General features: G+C 37.2%; 2 pseudogenes across 4 annotated transcripts in view; both read right to left on the bottom strand.

The window, feature by feature from the left end:
• The window catches only part of LOC148956218 (cytochrome c oxidase assembly factor 5 pseudogene), a 139,159-nt pseudogene that overhangs the window by 23,406 nt on the left and 100,665 nt on the right, over positions 1-15,088 (bottom strand). The gene's annotated exons all lie outside the window — the stretch shown is intronic.
• Positions 278-15,088, bottom strand: part of LOC148956217 (cytochrome c oxidase assembly factor 5 pseudogene) — a 144,745-nt pseudogene continuing 129,934 nt past the window's right edge. For all 3 annotated transcript variants that reach the window (XR_016142745.1, XR_016142725.1, XR_016142737.1), the window contains one exon: positions 278-587. The product of XR_016142745.1 is annotated as a cytochrome c oxidase assembly factor 5 pseudogene, transcript variant X3 (transcript). The remainder of the gene's footprint in view (positions 588-15,088) is intronic.

Here is a 15,088-nt window from a genome sequence, read left to right as displayed (position 1 = left end):
TAAAATTGCCGAATAAACTGCGCAGTTGCAAGATGAAAGTTGATTTTTTCAACTCCAATAAATCAAAAGCACCTACAATTGGTAACGTTGGCAATTAATTTGCTGTGACAAGCGAATGTAGTTCCTGTGTCACCATCTATATGAACCCACGGTAGAAAACAATTAACGTTCTTGTCCCAAACACAGTATTTACCTATGGTTTTTATATATTTCCGTTATAAATGCAAAAATCAAAATCTTTTAACTTCCCTATTTAAGTTAAAACAAACATAAGAAGCACAGATTAATAGAAATACTATAGCATATTTTCTAAATTTAAATTGTACAACTATTCAACATAACAATGTTAATAGCCCTTTCTTCCTCTGAACCTTTGTCTGTTGTCTAATAGAGACCGTTTACAATCAAAAAAAGATTTTCTTAGTCCATGGCATACTTCTGGTATAGACGGATCATTTTCCATGATGCACTGTTTCGGTGTTTTGCGATCTATCTTCACACAATCAGTAGCCAGCATACAAGCTTTCAGTTCTGCTCGCAGGCCAGAGCATGCGCCTCGGGTCTCTCCTTTGGAGGTATCTGACATTCTGGAGGAAAAAAATCAGCATGAGTTAAAAGACCTGTATTTAAATTTGTGTTCCTTATGCTATGAATTCCTAACTTTTATCATTAACTGCTTCATACATGTTTTTGCCGCCAAATATTCCCCTCCTTCCCCCGTTGACTCTGAAAACACCATTTTCTTGGCTTTTCATTGAAAAGGGCTTTTTTTGTATTTCCAGTGACGAATTAAAAAAAATAATACAAAAATCCCCCCTCCTCTAAAGTTTGAAAAGTTTTTGGTATGTTATTTTTCTGCCAAACCTAATGTTTCAAAGAACGACGGCAATTTTGCTATTATTCAGTAGCTCCATTTCAGATCCACTCTCTGCCAAATTACATTTTTGGAACTTACTTTGCCCTTTTTTAGAATAAAAAATATGTTGGAAAACATGTTTTTTTACTTTTTATATATTTTTATATCCATGTTCGACATTTTTTTGTTTTGCTTTTTAAGTAAGTTTAAATAACTTTAAAAAAAGCGGAAGAAACATGATATATATAGCTTGATGGGCGGATGCACCTGAGCCTGCCGAATGCGTTGATATAACCTGATAAGTACCTTGTCCTTACGGTGTAAGTTACAGCTGTAGGCTTATCGCAAAATCGCATGCCCGCAGGGATCATAAGCCTTAAGCAGAGTAAAATCATGCGGCGGAAGGAATGGAGAGTATGGAGACAGATTGTCAGGTTACAAAGAATTTCAATGTCTAGTGTTCCAATATCTAGGGTTCGTCACAAGGCATGTAGTGTTCCTTAAAATTTTAATAAAATTATATCCTTTTACAGAAAAATACAAAGGGGAAAACTAAATCACAATCGTGACTCTCATCCAAGTATTCACAAAACAGTAGTGTATGGAGGGGGGGGGATTGTGGCAAGACGGCGAACCCTCTAATTTAGCAGTGCTTTCATTTTGTTGACTAAAGGGATAGAAAGTGTGTTCGCATTCGCTGATTGTCCCATGTGTTTCAGTCTTGTTTTAATAAATCACACAATGGTGCATCTGGCGGTATCACTCATCAAAATAATGCATAAAGTTTACTTACTATATTCCTTATCAATCATCCTGAAGGGAGACCCTAAAGCTGATTTTATGAGAAATGACAAGTTTGGCAAGAAACATTTAAAAAAAATGATCTGTAACCTAATTTTGTAAACTTTAAACGCACTTGATCCTAAACAAGGTTCTTAGAAGTAATTCTACGGGAGATGATACAATTTCACGGTAGTCTACATCATATCCTAATTTCGTCGAGAACGCAGATTTTGTATATTAAAAACAGATAAAAGGTCTTGAAAGTATTTCTTTATATGACTTTGCGGCTCCATGTGACTATGCAGTTATATGACTTTGTAGTTCCGTGAAACTGAGTTGAGACACAGATAAACGGATGGACTACTTGAGAAAATATGAATTAAAATACGAATGAATACGAATACGTTAATGACGTAATTAGTAATTCACATGTTGCTCTAGAGTCTAGATCTTCAACAGTTGCTGAAGTGCTCTAAAATTCAGTTGATAATGACAGTGAACAAAATTCATTTGGATTGTAAAGGAAAGATAAGGCTAGTTACAGCAGAGAAGAACATTTATTCTTCTCTATTTTAACTAGCGATTCATACAATGTTTTAATGCTCTCGCAAAACTACAGCTAAAAGTGAAGAATCTGAAATTAAGTGTCCTAATCACTTAATTTTGTGAAACATTGGTAAAAAATTCGCAGATTTTTTTCTGGAAATAATGTGTATCTCAAATACAAATACTAAAATAGACCCTGAGTATTAGATGAATTTATAAAAGAGGCATATATTTCGGGTAGATATTACCTGTCCGTCTTAAGTGCATTGCGGATATAAATCAAACAAACAAAAAATATAAAAATAAAAAATGAGAAATTACGAGATACACAATTCACCATGTATAATCATGAGCTGCATCCTGAAAAAACAAAACACAATAGATTCAATATGCTTAAAGCAAAATGAAGAAAAACAAATGAAGAAAAAACGTTTCAATATTGTAACTGAATTTTGCTATTAGGTAAGATCACAGCTCTCCTTTTTGGACGAATTATCTTAATTATCTTACAATTCACATTATATAAGATAATTATCTTATATAATGTGTCAGAATTATCTTATAGGCCTACCTCTTTTCACAAGAAGAAATTTGGGAACAGACCTGGTACACCCTGAAATGTTTCCATAACCATTCATGTAATTGATCCTTATATGAAAATGCGAAAGGCATCGCAGCAACTAAAGGGGTAACATCAGGGGCGAATCTCAAACATTTTATCGGGGGGGGGGGCATGGGATGTATAAAAATTTTTTCTCCACATATGTTCCCCCCCCCCCCCCAAACGAAGCCCCTGGGTAACATAATTCAAATAAAGACTTCCGGACAAGTTCTAGTATTGAAAACTTAGCAGAAAAATCATGCCAGAATAAACTTTAGAGTAATTTGTGGCATTGCCCTTTTGCACAAGCAAATGATGCTTAAGAAGCGACAAAAAGAACTTTAAAACAACCATTATTCTTGAAATCAGGAAATGCGAACAAAAAGCGATTACTGCTGGAAAGAGGTCATAATTTTTGTTAAATAAGTTATCTATACAACAGAAAACATTTAAACTATGGATGTAGAAATAATCTTCTGTTTCTAGCCAACGAAAAATACTTTAACTTAACTTTCCGTTAAATAAATCATCTATTTTCAATTTTTTTTCAAATCTATAGAGTCCCTTATATCTAATACAACTCCACATGCTCTCATAGTTATCCAAAGACTATCAGTACTAGAAAAAAAAAGCTTGGAAATGATTTCAGATATGACTCTGTCCAGCTAGATCAAGTGGAAAAGTTCATAGTTTTATTTTTGATGCTTGTTCTTACAACTGATTAATTTTGTTTCCCTTCAAACATAAAATTGAACTGCAAGTTCAGGGTTTCTGTCCCCTAAACATAAAAAAAACAGAAGAGCAACCTTAAGCACCCCCCCCCCCAAAAAAAGGGTATATCTTTAACTTTTTTCGACAATTATTTACAAAATGAGAAAGACTGCAGTATTTTCAGAGGCTTGTGAGTAGAGTAAGAGGTTCCATTTCTGAGCCTTTATGTTCCATCCTGTGTTATTTGCCCACTTTACGTTCCCTGGCACAATTCCATGGCAGATTACCAGACTGATTATTGCTATTGTTGTCAAATTAATATGGAATTATAAAAAACCAAGCAGACAGGTTTCTGGGCCAACCAGACAGGTCTCTGGGCCAACCAGACAGGTTTCTGCGTCAACTATAAGTTTTTGGGCCTTTACTTTCCATGGCACCTTTCCAGAGCATGTACCTATGGATTTGGGGCCTTTACGTTCCTTCCTGTGCTATTTGGGGCCTTTTATGTTCCTTCCGGTGTTATTTGCTTGAAGCTATAGGAATCTTTACGTTATTCTATAGAAGCTCTACACCTTTTCAAAGAGATTCAGAGCTCCCTCACATGGCATATGGAATTCAATGGAAGCTATAGCAAGGACTGGTTTGGTGGATATAGTCTGGTTTGGTGGATATAGTCTGGTTTAGTTTTTCAAAGAGAGTGAGTATTTGACATTTTTGCCAAAAACAGACTCACAAATTGTACAATTATAAAGATAACGAAGATTGTTGTTAATTAAACAAGCGTGTCTAGTTTCAATGAGTGACTAATTAGCATTGAGGGGGAGAAAAAAAAGGGATGAGCTGAGTAGAATTTAAGGTAACCCCGAAGGAGTTGTTTACTCGAGTAATTTGTTATAGATTTGAAGCATCGACAGTCTATTAAAATGACTAACGACGATAGAATGACATTGCGACTTGACCTAGCTTTACCTTTCCGATGTGGTCTGTATAATACACAAGTGATGTTTGATAAGTATTGTCAATTTGACATAGCCTTTAACATTCCCTTCGTTCCCACATTTCTGCGTACCGGGGAGAGGGAGGGGGAGTCAATTTCAGAGCGACAACAAAAAATACACAGAATCAAAAATAAACGGGATCTGCCTCAAGGGGAAGACTCAAAGACCCTTCGTTCCCCCATTTCTGAGGGCAGGGGAGGGGGGAGGTCAATTTTGGAGGGAAAACCAAAACTACTCAGAATCAAAAATAAACGAGATCTGCCTCAAGGGGAAGGCTCAGAGGCCCTTCTCTCCCGCATTTCTGAGGGCAGGGGTGGGGGAGGGGGAGTCAATTTCAGGGGGAAAACAAAAAATACTCAGAATCAAAAATAAACGGGATCTGCCTCAAGGGGAAGACTCAAAGACCCTTCGTTCCCCCATTTCTGAGGGCAGGGGAGGGGGAGGTCAATTTTGGAGGGAAAACCAAAAATACTCAGAATCGAAAATAAACGAGATCTGCATCAAGGGGAAGGCTCAGAGGCCCTTCGTTCCCACATTTCTGTGGGCCGGGGAGGGGGGAGGGGGAGTCATTTTCAGAGGGAAAACCAAAAATACTCAGAATCGAAAATAAACGGGATCTGTCTCATGGGCAAAGCTCAGAGGTCCTTCGTTCCTCCATTTCTGAGGGGCAGGAGAGGGAGGGGGTCAATTTTGGAGGGAAAACCAAAAATACTCAGAATCGAAAATAAACGGGATCTGCCTCAAGGGGAAGACTCAAAGACCCTTCGTTCCCATATTTCTGAGGGCCGGGGAGGGGGCGGGGGAGACAATTTCAGAGGGAAAACCAAAAATACTCAGAATCGAAAATAAACGAGATCTGCATCAAGGGGAAGGCTCAGAGGCCCTTCGTTCCCGCTTTTCTGAGGGCAGGGGTGGGGGAGGGGGAGACAATTTCAGGGGGAAAACCAAAAATACTCAGAATCGAAAATAAACGGGATCTGCCTCAAGGGGAAGGCTCAAAGACCCTTCGTTCCTCCATTTCTGAGGGGCAGGAGAGGGAGGGGGTCAATTTTGTCGGGAAAACCAAAAATACTCAGAATCGAAAATAAACAAGATCTGCATCAAGGGGAAGACTCTTAGGCCCTTCGTTCCCACATTTCTGAGGGCTGGGGTGGGGGAGGGGGAGTCAATTTCAGAGGGAAAACCAAAAATACTCAGAATCGAAAATAAACGGGATCTGTCTCATGGGCAAGGCTCAGAGGCCCTTCGTTCCCGTTCTGAGGGGCAGGAGAGGGAGGGGGTCAATTTTGGAGGGAAAACCAAAAATACTCAGAATCGAAAATAAACGGGAATCTGCCTCAAGGATAAAGCTCAGAGGCCCTTCTGTCCCCCATTTCTGAGGGCAGGGGAGGGGGGGGGTTTAATTTTGGAGGGAAAACCAAAAATACTCATAATCGAAAATAAACGGGATCTACCTCAAGGGGAAAGCCTGGGCTGATGTTTGCAAGTTCAAGAATTTATCTTTGTTGGTTTGAATGTCTAAATTACCCGTCTCTCTCTGTTTACATGTCTGATTCTTTTTGTTTGTTTGTCCGGCTGGCTGTTTGCAAGTCCAAGTTGGGTTTTCAGACCTATGTTTTTTAGATTTTTGTGGGTGTTTGGTTCCCGGGGTTTATTATTTGAGAAGTTAACTTTAGTATTTCGTGATTTGACGTGCCTGAAATCATGAATTAGAATAGTTAATTAGCTGTTTGGGTTTTCAGACCTAGTTTTTTAGATTTTCGTGGGTGTTAGGTTCCTGGGATTTATTATTTGAGAAGTTAACTTTACTATTTCATAGTTTGACTTGCCTGAAATCATGAATTAGAATATTTAATTGGCTGTTTGGGGATTTTCAGACCTAGGTTTTTTAGATTTTCGTGCGTGTTTGACTCCTGGGGTTTATTATTTGAGAAGTTAACTTTAGTATTTTGTGGTTTTACGTGCCTGAAATCATGAATTAGAATAGTTAATTAGCTGTTTGGGTTTTCAGACCTAGTTTTTTAGATCTTCGTGGGCGTTAGGTTCCTGGGATTTATTATTTGAGTTTTTTAATGTAGTAGTTTTTCACTAAGGACCCTCGATAACCTAAAAGGGTTTGATTCAAACTTTTAACTTGAGCATCGATATTGTTAGCAGAATTTCAAAAGTATCGTTTATGAGTACTGGCGTATCTGAGGATATAATTTAGGTGGTACTATAAATTTCATTTTTTTTTAATGTATTAGTTTTTCAGGAATGAAATTCGAAAAACAAAAAATTTTTGGTTCAAAATTTTAAATTGAGAATTGATATTGTTTGAAGAATTTCAAAAGGATCATTTATGAGTGCTGGCGTATCTGATGAAATTATTTAGGTAGTTTTATCAAATTAATTTTTTTTTTAATGTATTAGTTTATTAGTAGGGACACTCTAGAAACTAAAGGTTTTTGATTAAAACTTTTAACTTAATACTTGATGTTGTTTGAAGAGTTACTTTTGAAATAGTTTGAAGGTGGTTTAAAATTTTCTTCTGTTCGTCACTTATGAAAGGTCCAATACTTCACTTTAGCTAAGAGGATACACATTGATATTGTTTGACAATTTACTAAATTTTAAGGTTTTCTTTAGTTTCAAAATGTTTTTGTCAGTCACCATCTTTAATCATTCACAAACAATACTGAAGAAAACCAATTTCCACTGTTTATCAAAATTAAATTGTTAAGAAGGCTGTTATTTAATTTTTAATTCTCATTTTTTTGATTTTATATTGATGAAGAATTTAGACACAACTTCAACTAGTTATTTTTTTGTTCGGCATAGATGAAAGGTCCAATACCTCAGTTAAACTAAGAGGTTACATTTTGATATTGTTTGACAATTTTCTTAATTTTCATGTTTTTGATTTTATGTTGATGAAGAATTTAAACACAACTTCAACTAGTTATTTTTTTTTGTTCGGAATAGATGAAAGGTCCAATACCTCAGTTAATCTAACAGGTTACATTTTGACAACGTTTGACAATTTACTAAATTTTAAGGTTTTCTTATGCAAGAGTCGAAACACACACACAAACACACACAGACACACACACAAACATACACACATGTTACCAAATTCCACATTATTGCACAGAAATACCAAAATCATAGGTTAGGTTAGCCTATGTACGCGCGCGATGTCAAAGTGACGCCACATTGTTCTGTTACCCATTGCAATTTGTGCATAAGAAGCCAGCAGAAATAAACATACTTGGTCAGTAGCCATAGACCAGAATGTTTTTTTTAAATTTAAGTAAATATTAATTCAAGCATCCAAATTAGGCTCAATTACTTTTATTAATAGTAAACAACTTAGAGTAAGGATTTTTTTCTGTTTCTTTAACTGAGTATAAATCAGAGAACACCCTTTGTAAAATGCCCCTAATCCAACCAAAGCTGTATTCAAAAAAGGGACAGGAAATGACAGAAGAACAAGAAACAAACTGGAAATCATTAGCAAGGCTTGGTTCTCATTGAACATGAAGAATTTTTAATAGATATGTACTTAATCACAATAGTCTGCTGTACTTAACAGTCGGATAGTTAGAATCATAGGTAGCACAATAGCGCTGCCTAAGTAAGAGCGATGTGGGTACAATGTATTATTTATTTATGTATTCATTTTTTTTAGACTAGGACGTATCGTATCGAAGGAGTTGCCGGTGAAACTTCGAAAAGGGCTCATTCGATTGGAAATGGAAAGGGCTAGCGCTCTTTTTGATAGTCAAAAGTGATGGAAGAGCAATCAGCCCCACCCTTCTACGCCCATCTTTTCCTCAAGCATATCCAATCAAAACTATGAGATAGCCATTTGGTTCAGCGTAGTTGGAAGGTCCGGAAATTATGTGTTTGAGGATTACATCCCCCCCCCCCCCCGCCCGCAGGGGAAGGGTTGTAAGTTATGCCCTAGGGGAATATAAGGTTTTTGATAGAAAAGGTGGTCGTATATACTTCGGAGGGGGCTCATTGAAGTGGTAATAATCATTTCTAGTGCCCTTGTTAAGATTCAAAGTTATTGGAGGTCAGATACCCCCCCACACCTCGTATTTTCCCTAAATGCATCTAATAGAAATTTTGAGATTGTCATTTGCTGTCGTAGAAACTTCGAAAGAGGCTCATTTGATTGGTAATTGAAAGGGCTAGTGCCCTCTTTCATAGTCAAAAGTGATTGTAGGGCAGCACGCCCCCCCCCCCAAAGACAATCAATTCCAAACACATCCAATCAAAATTTTGAGATCACCATTTTGTTCAGCGTAATTGAAACGTCTGGAAATTACGTCTTTGAGGATGACAACCCTCCCCCCCCCACTAGTGCTCTTTTTAATAATCGAAAGTGATTGAATGGCAATCAACCCCCTCCTACACCCATCATTCCCCAAACACATTCAATCAAATTTTGAGATTACCATTTTGTTCAGCGTAGTTGAAAGGTCCGGAGATTATGTCTTTGAGGATGACCCCCCCCCACAGCCCTCAGGGGAAGGGTTGTAAGTTATGTCCTGGGGGCATATAAGTTTTTATAGAAAGGGTGGTCACATAAGCTTCGGAAAGGGCTAATTGGATTGGTAATCATAAGTTCTAGTGCCCTTTTTAAGATTCAAAGGGATTGGAGGGGAGATATCCCCCTCACCCCTCGTATTTTCCCGAAATACATCTGATGGAAAGTTTGAGATTACCATTTGTTGTCGTAGAATCTTCGAAAAAGGCTCATTCAATTGGAAATTGAAAGGGCTAGTGCTCTTTTTAATACTCAAAAGTGATTGGAAGGCAACAAGCCCCCCCCCCCCCACGCCCATCAATTCCCAACAGACATCCAATCGTAATTTTAAGATCACCATTTTGTTTAGCGTAGTTAAAAGGTCTAGAAATTATGTCTCTGGCGATGATACCCCCCCCCCCCTCCAAGGCCCTCTGCGCAAGGGTTGTAAGTTATGCCACGATGGGATTACTTATGGAAAGAGTGGCATAAAGTTTTTATGGAAAGAGTGGTCGTATAAACTCCGGAGGGAGCTCACTGGATTGCAAATCAGATGTTCTAGTGCCTTATTTAAGAGTCAAAGTAATCGGGGGGCGCCCCCCCCCATTTTGAATTTTCTCCAAATGCATCCGATAGAAATTTGAGATAGCCATGTGTTCGAAAATAGTCCAAAGACCATATACGAAGGCCATTAGAGTAGACAGAATCCACCAGAGTCTGGGGGTGAGGGTTGTAGGTTATACCCCAGGGGCATATAAGATTTTTATGGAAAGGATGGTCGTGTGAACCTTAAAAAAGGTTCATTTGATTGGAAATGTATGGTTCAAGTTACCTTTTAAGAGTCAAACATGACGGAGAGAAACTAGCCTCCCCCCCCTTCCCTGACGTCCTATTCTTCCGAAACGTATTCAATGGAAATTGTGAAATAGCCATTTTGTTACCAATAGTCCAAAAATCATATAAGAAAATATTTAGGGCGGACACAATTCCCCAAGAACCCATGGGCGAGGGTGGCACAATATGCCCCGGGGTATATAAGTTGCTTATAGACTGATTGATTGTATAAATAACGAGTTGGATAGGGCTTCTTTTAATGAAAGTCGGAAGTACTAGCGCCCTTTTCTAGATGCAAAAATGGCCGGAGGACAATCAGCCGCCCCCCCCCCAATCCTATCATTCCGCAAAACACATCCGATACAAATTTTAAGAGAGCTATTTTGTTCAGCATCGTTGAGAGGTCCAGTAATTATTTCTTTGGGGATGTCAACCTCCCACAGTCCTCAGGACAAGTGCTGTAAGTTAGGCAATTTGTGTTTACACATAGTATATGTTATTGAGAAAGGCATGCATGTTTGGACTTTCCAAAAAGACGAAAGGCATTCAGGTGAGCCTTTCAGAGAATGTTAAGGGGAGTGTTGAACTAAATCAAAACATATTATGTGCATACAGATTGTCAAAAGGGTGTAACACAGGAATAACTGAGTATATTGACTTGGAAAATTCTGGAAATGATAAAAGAGTACTACCAGACTACTCCATTTACATTATTGAGGGAAAATTTGGACTAAATCAAAAGACACTATGTGCATGCACATTGACAAAATAGCTTATCTCAAGAATTGATTTGCGTATTAAGTTTGGACTTCCAGAGAATTATTAAGGGGAAGATCATCTCACCAAAAGGCAATATGGGTACACTACTGCTAATACTACTGTTACTGCTGCATTTAATACTACTACTAATTCTATTGCAACTAATTGTAAGGTTAAGGGCATTAAGATGAAAATTTCAAGGAGTATATGAAGATACAGGTTATCAAAAGGACACATCAGCAATCTCATAGCAATGGCTAATTGTATTAAGTTGAAACTTCCAGGACTTAATGAGAGGGATGTTCTACTGACCAAAAGGCAAAATGTTAATACTACTGCTGCTCCTAGTACTACCGCTATTCAATAGTATTACTAGTAATATCAGTACTACTAATATGACTGCTATTAAACTATGCCTATGGGTATGAAGATGAAACGTCCAAGGAATCTTGAGGGGGAAGGTGAACTGATTCACGACACGACGTATGTATACAGGTTGTCAAAAGGGTGTAACAGCAATATCTTAGAAACAGTTTGGCGTGTGAAATTGAAACTCACAGGGCTTGTTGTGAGGAATGTCGAACTAACCAAAAGAAAACATTTGCATTATAATGCTACTGCTTCTGCTCATACTACTACTACTGTTATTGTTATTACTACTTCTATGACTGCTACTGCCACTAGAGTTTAAGCTACTACTAGCAATTCCACTGCTATTAATACTACTACTACTAGCAATTCTACTGCTATTAACTACTATTAAAATTAATGGCATTAAGGTGAAAAACTTGGGATATATAGAGCCTGTGTGGAACTAATTCGAAACACACTATGCCCACATAGGTTGTCAAGCGTACGCATCAGAAATGCTTCAGGAACGATTGATGGTATTAAGCTGAAACTTTCAGCTTGTGTTGAAGGGGATGTGGAATAAACAAAAGGTGCTATGTGCATACAGCTGCTAATGCTGTTACAACTATTGCTACAACGCAATCTAAGGCTATTAAGGCGAAGGTTTTAAAGAATATTTAGGCGGATGTTGAACTAAATCAAAACAAACTATGAGCATGGGGACTTTCCAAAAGGTGACAAAGCAATCTCCGAAGAACAGCTTATATTATTCAGTTAGACCATTAAGGGTAAGTTTTGGGGATTTTGAACTAGCCAGAAGGCACTATGTTTATACTTTTAATGCTACCACAACGGTTACTGTAGCTAATGACGCTAAGAGTATTAAGATGAAACTTCTAGGGAACTTTAGGAGAAGTTTTAATTAAACAAAAACTGTATGAATGCAGGTTTTCAAAAGGGCATATAAGCAATATCACAGGGGTCACCACTCTGCAATAGCTAGAAATATCATTGAAACTTATAAAGGAGCTAATTCAATTCTAAATTAAAAGTTATGGTTCTGTTTTTAATATAAATTAACTAAAAAAACTTTTTCCACAAAATAAGTTTTTCAAAAGAAAGTAAAGAACTCCATTAAACCAAAAATGAACAAAAATCGAATCAAATAATCTACCAAGCATACAGCTACCACAAATCAGTATCAATAAATAAATGAAAAAAAAAAGAAAAAAAGAACTTAAAATAAATAACAGATTCAAACTCAAAACGAGCACAAATTGATATGAGTAGGGTTCTAAACCCCAAGCTTTCTAGAAGCCAAAATATAATTTGTGCTTTACTGAAAAAATTCAAATGAATTTACTAAAACAAAATATGTATTGTCAGTTTAATATATTTATATATATATATATATATATATATATATATATATATATATATATATATATATATATATATATATATATATATATATATATATATATATATATATATATATATATATATATATATATATACATACATACATACATATATGCTGATATTTATTCCTGAAAATCTTAATTAATTTTTTATTTCTAAAAGTTATAAAAGTGAAAACATTTAAAAGGATTTTTTCAGTAAAATACAAATTATATTTTGGCTTCTAGAAAGCATGGGGTTTAGAACCCTACTTATATTAATTTCTGCTCGTTTTGAGTTTGAGTTTGTCTCGGTTTGAGTTTTTTTTCCTTTATTTATTGATACTGATTTGTGGTAGCTTTATGCTTGGTAGATTATTTGATTCTATTTTTGATTCATTTTTGGTTTAATGGAGTTCTTTACTTTTTTTTTGAAAAACTTATTTTGTGGAAAAAGTTTTTTGTAATTAATTTCTGTTCGTTTTATATTGACATAGTCGTTTTAAGGGAGGAAGACTGAGCCTCTTCTAAAGTTAAACAGCCATCCCTTCCGTAAAAACCTTAAATACCCCCTGGGCACAACTTACAACCGTTGTCCCTAATCTCTGGGGTTTGTGTCAACCCAAAAACCTTGTTATATGATATTTAGACTATTTTGAAAAGAATGGCTGTCTCAAAGTTTCTATTAGATACATTTCGAGACAATACGACGTGTGTGGGCGGGGAGGGGGGTTGCTGCCCTCACATCACTTTGACTCTTAAAAAGAGCACTAGAGCGTCTGGTTACCGATCCAATGAGCCGCCTCCGAAGTTTAATTCAAAAAAAAAAAACTTTTTTTGGCTTTTTTTTCTCAATTTTTTTTTCTCTGATCACTTTCGACTATTAAAAAAGCCACTATTCCTCTCTATTTCCGATCGAATGAGCCTTTTTGAAGCTTCGAAGATAAAACTTTCTTTAAAAACCTTATATGCCCCAAGGGCATAACTTAGGACCCTTATCCTGAGAGCTATGAGGGGAGGGCTGTCATCCTGAAAACCATAATTTCCAGACCTTTCACCTACATTGAACAATATGGTCATGTCAAAATGCTGATCGGAAATTTTTGAGAAAATGATGGGCATGGGGCGGGGGTGATTTTCCCTCCGATTACTTTCGATTATTAAAAAGGACTATAGCCCTCTTAATTTTCGATCCAATGATCCCTTTTTGAAGATTTTACGACAACCCTTTCTATAAAAAACATTATATGCCCCCAGGGCACAACTTACAATCTTAGCCCTGAGGGCTTTGGGGGGGGGGTTGTCATACTCAAAAACCTAATTTCCGGACCCTTCAACTACGTTGGACAAATTGGCTATGTCAAAATGTTGATCAGAAGTGTTTGGGGAAATGTTGGGCGTGGGGGGGGGGGGGTATTCACCCTCCTATCGCTTTTGACAATTAATAAGAACACTAGCCATATCAATTCACAATTTATTGAACCCCTTTTGAAGTTTCTACGACAACGCATTCTATAAAAACCTTATATGCCCCCAGGGCATAACTTAAACCTTAGCCCTAAGGGCTGGGGGGAGGGTTGTCATACTAAAAAAATAATTTATGGACCCTTCAACTACGTTCAACAAAATGACTATATAAAAATGTTTATCTGAAATGCTTGGGGAAATGATGGGCGGGGGGGGGGGGTGCATTCGGCCTCCATCGCTTTTGATTGTTGATAAGGGCACTAGCCCTCTCAATTCCCAATTGAATGAACCCTTTTTGAAGTTTCTAAGACAACTCCTTCTATAAAAACCTTATATACCCCAAGGGCATAATTTACAACCTTTGCCCTGGGGGATGTTGGGGGTTTGTCATCCTCAAAGACATAATTTCCAGACCTTTGAACTACGTTGAACAAAATAGTTATCTCAAAATTTTGATTGGATGTGTTTGGGGAAATGGTGGGTATGAAAGGGGGATTTGTTGCCCTCCAATCACTTTTGACTATTAAAAAGAACACTAGCTCTCTCAATTATCAATCGAATGAGCCCTTTTTTAAGTTTCTACAACACCGCCTTTAGTAAAAACCTTATATGCCCCCAGGGCATAACTTGTAACCCTGGTCCTGAGGACTGTGGGAGGGTTGTGACCCCTAAAGATCGATTTTCTTTAACTTTCAAGTATGTTGAAAAAATGGGTTTTTCGAAACTTTTGATTGGATGTTTTTGGGGAAATTCTGCGCATAAGAGGGGGTTAGTTGCCCTCCAATCACTTTCTACTATTAAAAAGGCACTAGCCCTTTCAATTTTCAATCGAATGAGCCCTTTTTGAAATTTCTACGACAATGCTTTCTATGAAAACCTTATATGCCCCAATGGCATAACTTACAACCCTTGCCCTGAGGGGTGTGGAAGTTTCTACAACACCGCTTTCTATAAAAACGTTATATGCCCCCAGGGCATAACTTAGAACCCTTGGCCTGAAGGCTCTGAGGGGCTTACTATCCTCAAAGACCTAATTTCCATAACTTTCAACTGCGTTGAACAAAATGAATATCTAAAAATTTTGATTGCGTGTGTTTTGGGAACTGGTGGGCGTGAGAGGGGGGTCAGTTGCCTTCCAATCACTTTCAACTATTAAAAAGGGCACTAGCCATTTCGATTTCCAATTGAATGATTTGAATCACTAACAATTGAATCACTTTGAATCACAATTAAATCCTAATAATAAATAAATGAAACTCAAAACCA

The sequence above is a fragment of the Artemia sp. Qi Xiang Cuo genome, chromosome 1, assembly GCF_049724085.1.
Source record: "Artemia sp. Qi Xiang Cuo chromosome 1, ASM4972408v1, whole genome shotgun sequence".
NCBI classification, from domain to species: domain Eukaryota; kingdom Metazoa; phylum Arthropoda; class Branchiopoda; order Anostraca; family Artemiidae; genus Artemia; species Artemia sp. Qi Xiang Cuo.
This window is presented reverse-complemented; position numbering and strand designations above follow the sequence as displayed.